General features: G+C 50.9%; 1 non-coding gene across 1 annotated transcript; it reads right to left on the bottom strand.

Annotated features, from left to right (window-relative positions):
* Positions 1–5,332: 5,332 nt before the first annotated feature.
* Trnas-cga (transfer RNA serine (anticodon CGA)) lies at positions 5,333–5,407 on the bottom strand. The gene has a single exon. It is a non-coding gene; the product is annotated as a tRNA-Ser (tRNA).
* Positions 5,408–7,432: the final 2,025 nt, after the last annotated feature.

The following is a 7,432-nucleotide window of genomic DNA, read 5'->3' as shown; positions in this document are numbered from 1 at the left end:
CCGAAGCACGACTCACGCCCGGTACTCACAGCTTTACTTCTGCCAGTATCCGTCTCCTACCTTCCAACCTTTACAGAAGCTCTTCTGCGAGACATGCAGAACTAGCACTACTGAAAGAAAGGATACTGTGGGGACATGGCTTAGCCACAGCCTGGGGGATGTTTCCAGAATGAGATTTTCACTCTGCAGCGGAGTGTGCGCTGATATGAAACTTCCTGGCAGATTCAAACTGTGTGCCCGACCAAGACTCGAACTCGGGACCTTTGCCTTTCGCGGGCAAGTGCTCTACCAACTGAACTACCGAAGCACGACTCACGCCCGGTACTCACAGCTTTACTTCTGCCAGTATCCGTCTCCTACCTTCCAAACTTTACAGAAGCTCTTCTGCGAGACATGCAGAACTAGCACTCCTGAAAGAAAGGATACTGTGGAGACATGGCGTAGCCACAGCCTGGGGGATTTTCCCAGAATGAGATTTTCACTCTGCAGCGGAGTGTGCGCTGATATGAAACTTCCTGGCAGATTAAAACTGTGTGCCCGACCGAGACTCGAACTCGGGACCTTTGCCTTTCGCGGGCAAGTGCTCTACCAACTGAGCTACTGAAGCAAGACTCACGCCTGGTACTCACAGCTTTACTTCTGCCAGTATCCGTCTCCTACCTTCCAAACTTTACAGAAGCTCTTCTGCGAGACATGCAGAACTAGCACCCCTGAAAGAAAGGATACTGTGGAGACATGGCGTAGCCACAGCCTGGGGGATGTTTGCAGAATGAGATTTTCACTCTGCAGCGGAGTGTGCGCTGATATGAAACTTCCTGGCACATTAAAACTGTGTGCCCGACCAAGACTCGAACTCGGGACCTTTGCCTTTCGCGGGCAAGTGCTCTACCAACTGAGCAACCGAAGCACGACTCACGCCCTGTGTCACAGCTTTACTTCTGCCAGTATCCGTCTCCTACCTTCCAAACTTTACAGAAGCTCTTCTGCGAGACATGCAGAACTAGCACTCCTGAAAGAAAGGATACTGTGGAGACATGGCTTAGCCACAGCCTGGGGGATGTTTCCAGAATGAGATTTTCACTCTGCAGCGGAGTGTGCGCTGATATGAAACTTCCTGGCAGATTAAAACTGTGTGCCCGACCGAGACTCGAACTCGGGACCTTTGCCTATCGCGGGCAAGTGCTCTACCAACTGAGTTACCGAAGCACGACTCACGCCCGGTACTCACAGCTTTACTTCTTCCAGTATCCGTCTCCTACCTTCCAAACTTTACAGAAGCTCTTCTGCGAGACATGCAGAACTAGCACTCCTGAAAGAAAGGATACTGTGGAGACATGTCGTAGCCACAGCCTGGGGGATGTTTCCAGAATGAGATTTTCACTCTGCAGCGGAGTGTGCGCTGATATGAAACTTCCTGGCAGATTAAAACTGTGTGCCCGACCGAGACTCGAACTCGGGACCTTTGCCTTTCGCGGGCAAGTGCTCTACCAACTGAGCTACCGAAACACGACTCACGCCCTGTACTCACAGCTTTACTTCTGCCAGTATCCGTCTCCTACCTTCCAAACTTTACAGAAGCTCTTCTGCGAGACATGCAGAACTAGCACTCCTGAAAGAAAGGATACTGTGGAGACATGGCGTAGCCACAGCCTGGGGGATGTTTCCAGAATGAGATTTTCACTCTGCAGCGGAGTGTGCGCTGATATGAAACTTCCTGGCAGATTAAAACTGTGTGCCCGACCGAGACTCGAACTCGGGACCTTTGCCTTTCGCGGGCAAGTGCTCTACCAACTGAGCTACCGAAGCATGACTCACGGCTGGTACTCACAGCTTTACTTCTGCCAGTATGCGTCTCCTACCTTCCAAACTTTACAGAAGCTCTTCTGCGAGACATGCAGAACTAGCACTCCTGAAAGAAAGGATACTGTGGAGACATGGCTTAGCCACAGCCTGGGGCATGTTTCCAGAATGAGATTTTCACTCTGCAGGGGAGTGTGCGCTGATATGAAACTTCCTGGCAGATTAAAACTGTGTGCCCGACCAAGACTCGAACTCGGGACCTTTGCCTTTCGCGGGCAAGTGCTCTACCAACTGAGCTACCGAAGCAAGACTTACGCCTGGTACTCACAGCTTTACTTCTGCCAGTATCCGTCTCCTACCTTCCAAACTTTACAGAAGCTCTTCTGCGAGACATGCAGAACTAGCACCCCTGAAAGAAAGGATACTGTGGAGACATGGCGTAGCCACAGCCTGGGGGATGTTTCCAGAATGAGATTTTCACTCTGCAGTGGAGTGTGCGCTGATATGAAACTTCCTGGCACATTAAAACTGTGTGCCCGACCGAGACTCGAACTCGGGACCTTTGCCTTTCGCGGGCAAGTGCTCTACCAACTGAGCTACCGAAGCACGACTCACGCCCTGTACTCACAGCTTTACTTCTGCCAGTATCCGTCTCCTACCTTCCAAACTTTACAGAAGCTCTTCTGCGAGACATGCAGAACTAGCACTCCTGAAAGAAAGGATACTGTGGAGACATGGCGTAGCCACAGCCTGGGGGATGTTTCCAGAATGAGATTTTCACTCTGCAGCGGAGTGTGCGCTGATATGAAACTTCCTGGCAGATTAAAACTGTGTGCCCGACCGAGACTCGAACTCGGGACCTTTGCCTTTCGCGGGCAAGTGCTCTACCAACTGAGCTACCGAAGCAAAACTTACGCCTGGTACTCACAGCTTTACTTCTGCCAGTATCCGTCTCCTACCTTCCAAACTTTACAGAAGCTCTTCTGCGAGACATGCAGAACTAGCACCCCTGAAAGAAAGGATACAGTGGAGACATGGCGTAGCCACAGCCTGGGGGATGTTTCCAGAATGAGATTTTCACTCTGCAGTGGAGTGTGCGCTGATATGAAACTTTCTGGCACATTAAAACTGTGTGCCCGACCAAGACTCGAACTCGGGACCTTTGCCTTTCGCGGGCAAGTGCTCTACCAACTGAGCTACCGAAGCATGACTCACGCCCGCTACTCACAGCTTTACTTCTGCCAGTATCCGTCTCCTGCCTTCCCAACTTTACAGAAGCTCTTCTGCGAGACATGCAGAACTAGCACTCCTGAAAGAAAGGATACTGTGGAGACATGGCTTAGCCACAGCCTCGGGGATTGTTCCAGAATGAGATTTTCACTCTGCTGCGGAGTGTGCGCTGATATGAAACTTCCTGGCAGATTAAAACTGTGTGCCCGACCGAGACTCGAACTCGGGACCTTTGCCTATCGCGGGCAAGTGCTCTACCAACTGAGTTACCGAAGCACGACTCACGCCCTGTACTCACAGCTTTACTTCTGCCAGTATCCGTCTCCTACCTTCCAAACTTTACAGAAGCTCTTCTGCGAGACATGCAGAACTAGCACTCCTGAAAGAAAGGATACTGTGGAGACATGGCGTAGCCACAGCCTGGGGGATGTTTCCAGAATGAGATTTTCACTCTGCAGCGGAGTGTGGGCTGATATGAATCTTCCTGGCAGATTAAAACTGTGTGCCCAACCGAGACCCAAACTAATGACTTTTGCCTTTCGCAGGCAAGTGCTCAACCAACTGAGTTACCGAAGCACGACTCATGCCCGGTACTCACAGCTTTACTTCTGCCAGTATCCGTCTACTACCTTCCAAACTTTACAGAAGCTCTTCTGCGAGACATGCAGAACTAGCACTCCTGAAAGAAAGGATACTGTGGGGACATGGCTTAGCCACAGCCTGGGGGATGTTTCCAGAATGAGATTTTCACTCTGCAGCGGAGTGTGCGCTGATATGAAACTTCCTGGCAGATTCAAACTGTGTGCCCGACCAAGACTCGAACTCGGGACCTTTGCCTTTCGCGGGCAAGTGCTCTACCAACTGAGCTACCGAAGCACGACACACGGCTGGTACTCACAGCTTTACTTCTGCCAGTATCCGTCTCCTACCTTCCAAACTTTACAGAAGCTCTTCTGCGAGACATGCAGAACTAGCACTCCTGAAAGAAAGGATACTGTGGAGACATGGCTTAGCCACAGCCTGGGGGATGTTTCCAGAATGAGATTTTCACTCTGCAGCGGAGTGTGCGCTGATATGAAACTTCCTGGCAGATTAAAACTGTGTGCCCAAACGAGACTCGAACTCTGGACTTTTGCCTTTCGCAGGCAAGTGCTCAACCAACTGAGTTACCGAAGCACGACTCACGCCCGGTACTCACAGCTTTACTTCTGCCAGTATCCGTCTCCTACCGTCCAAACTTTACAGAAGCTCTTCTGCGAGACATGCAGAACTAGCACTCCTGAAAGAAAGGATACTGTGGAGACATGGCGTAGCCACAGCCTGGGGGATGTTTCCTGAATGAGATTTTCACTCTGCAGCGGAGTGTGCGCTGATATGAAACTTCCTGGCAGATTAAAACTGTGTGCCCGACCAAGACTCGAAATCGGGACCTTTGCCTTTCGCGGGCAAGTGCTCTACCAACTGAGCTACCGAAGCAAGACTTACGCCTGGTACTCACAGCTTTACTTCTGCCAGTATCCGTCTCCTACCTTCCAAACTTTACAGAAGCTCTTCTGCGAGACATGCAGAACTAGCACTCCTGAAAGAAAGGATACTGTGGAGACATGGCTTAGCCACAGCCTGGGGGATGTTTCCAGAATGAGATTTTCACTCTGCAGCGGAGTGTGCGCTGATATGAAACTTCCTGGCAGATTAAAACTGTGTGCCCGACCGAGACTCGAATTCGGGACCTTTGCCTTTCGCGGGCAAGTGCTCTACCAACTGAGCTACCGAAGCACGACTCACGCCCGGTATTCACAGCTTTACTTCTGCCAGTATCCGTCGCCTACCTTCCAAACTTTACAGATGTTCTTCTGCGAGACATGCAGAACTAGCACTCCTGAAAGAAAGGATACTGTGGAGACATGGCTTAGCCACAGCCTGGGGGATGTTTCCAGAATGAGATTTTCACTCTGCAGCGGAGTGTGCGCTGATATGAAACTTCCTGGCAGATTAAAACTGTGTGCCAAGCCGAGACACGAACTCGGGACTTTTGCCTTTCGCAGGCAACTGCTCTACCGACTGAGCTACCGAAGCACGACTCACGCCCGGTACTCACAGCTTTACTTCTGCCAGTATCCGTCTCCTACCTTCCAAACTTTACAGAAGCTCTTCTGCGAGACATGCAGAACTAGCACTCCCGAAAGAAAGGATACTGTGGAGATATGGCGTAGCCACAGCCTGGGGGATGTTTCCAGAATGAGATTTTCACTCTGCAGCGGAGTGTGCGCTGATATGAAACTTCCTGGCAGATTAAAACTGTGTGCCCGACCGAGACTCGAACTCGGGACCTTTGCCTTTCGGGGGCAAGTGCTCTACCAACTGAGCTACCGAAGCATGACTCACGCCCGCTACTCACAGCTTTACTTCTGCCAGTATCCGTCTCCTACCTTCCAAACTTTACAGAAGCTCTTCTGCGAGACATGCAGAACTAGCACTCCTGAAAGAAAGGATACTGTGGAGACATGGCGTAGCCACAGATTGTGGGATGTTTCCTGAATGAGATTTTCACTCTGCAGCGGAGTGTGCGCTGATATGAAACTTCCTGGCAGATTAAAACTGTGTTCCCCACCGAGACTCGAACTCGGGACCTTTGCCTTTCGCGGGCAAGTGCTGTACCACCTGAGCTACCGAAGCACGACTCACGCCCGGTACTCATAGCTTTACTTCCGCCAGTATCCGTCTCCTACCTTCCAAACTTTACAGAAGCTCTTCTGCGAGACATGCAGAACTAGCACTCCTGAAAGAAAGGATACTGTGGAGACATGGCTTAGCCACAGCCTGGGGGATGTTTCCAGAATGAGATTTTCACTCTGCAGCGGAGTGTGCGCTGACATGAAACTTCCTGGCAGATTAAAACTGTGTTCCCGACCGAGACTCGAACTCGGGACCTTTGCCTTTCGCGGGCAAGTGCTCTACCAACTGAGCTACCGATGCACGACTCACTCCCGGTACTCACAGCTTTACTTCTGCCAGTATCCGTCTCCTACCTTCCAAACTTTACAGAAGCTCTTCTGCGAGACATGCAGAACTAGCACTCCTGAAAGAAAGGATACTGTGGAGACATGGCTTAGCCACAGCCTGGGGGATGTTTCCAGAATGAGATTTTCACTCTGCAGCGGAGTGTGCGCTGATATGAAACTTCCTGGCAGATTAAAACTGTGTGCCCGACCAAGACTCGAACTCGGGACCTTTGCCTTTCGCGGGCAAGTGCTCTACCAACTGAGCTACCGAAGCAAGACTTACGCCTGGTACTCACAGCTTTACTTCTGCCAGTATCCGTCTCCTACCTTCCAAACTTTACAGAAGCTCTTCTGCGAGACATGCAGAACTAGCACCCCTGAAAGAAAGGATACTGTGGAGACATGGCGTAGCCACAGCCTGGAGGATGTTTCCAGAATGAGGTTTTCACTCTGCAGCGGAGTGTGCGCTGATATGAAACTTCCTGGCAGATTAAAACTGTGTGCCCGATCGAGACTCGAACTCGGGACCTTTGCCTTTCGCGGGCAAGTGCTCTACCAACTGAGCTACCGAAGCACGACACACGGCCGGTACTCACAGCTTTACTTCTGCCAGTATCCGTCTCCTACCTCCCAAACTTTACAGAAGCTCTTCTGCGAGACATGCAGAACTAGCACTCCTGAAAGAAAGGATACTGTGGAGACATGGCTTAGCCACAGCCTGGGGGATGTTTCTAGAATGAGATTTTCACTCTGCAGCGGAGTGTGCGCTGATATGAAACTTCCTGGCAGATTAAAACTGTGTGCCCAAACGAGACTCGAACTCTGGACTTTTGCCTTTCGCAGGCAAGTGCTCAACCAACTGAGTTACCGAAGCACGACTCACGCCCGGTACTCACAGCTTTACTTCTGCCAGTATCCGTCTCCTACCGTCCAAACTTTACAGAAGCTCTTCTGCGAGACATGCAGAACTAGCACTCCTGAAAGAAAGGATACTGTGGAGACATGGCGTAGCCACAGCCTGGGGGATGTTTCCTGAATGAGATTTTCACTCTGCAGCGGAGTGTGCGCTGATATGAAACTTCCTGGCAGATTAAAACTGTGTGCCCGACCAAGACTCGAAATCGGGACCTTTGCCTTTCGCGGGCAAGTGCTCTACCAACTGAGCTACCGAAGCAAGACTTACGCCTGGTACTCACAGCTTTACTTCTGCCAGTATCCGTCTCCTACCTTCCAAACTTTACAGAAGCTCTTCTGCGAGACATGCAGAAATAGCACTCCTGAAAGAAAGGATACTGTGGAGACATGGCGTAGCCACAGCCTGGGGGATGTTTAAAGAATGAGATTTTCACTCTGCAGCGGAGTGTGCGCTGATATGAAACTTCCTGGCAGATTAAAACTGT

Source organism: Schistocerca gregaria, chromosome X, assembly GCF_023897955.1.
Source record: "Schistocerca gregaria isolate iqSchGreg1 chromosome X, iqSchGreg1.2, whole genome shotgun sequence".
NCBI lineage: Eukaryota > Metazoa > Arthropoda > Insecta > Orthoptera > Acrididae > Schistocerca > Schistocerca gregaria.
This window is presented reverse-complemented; position numbering and strand designations above follow the sequence as displayed.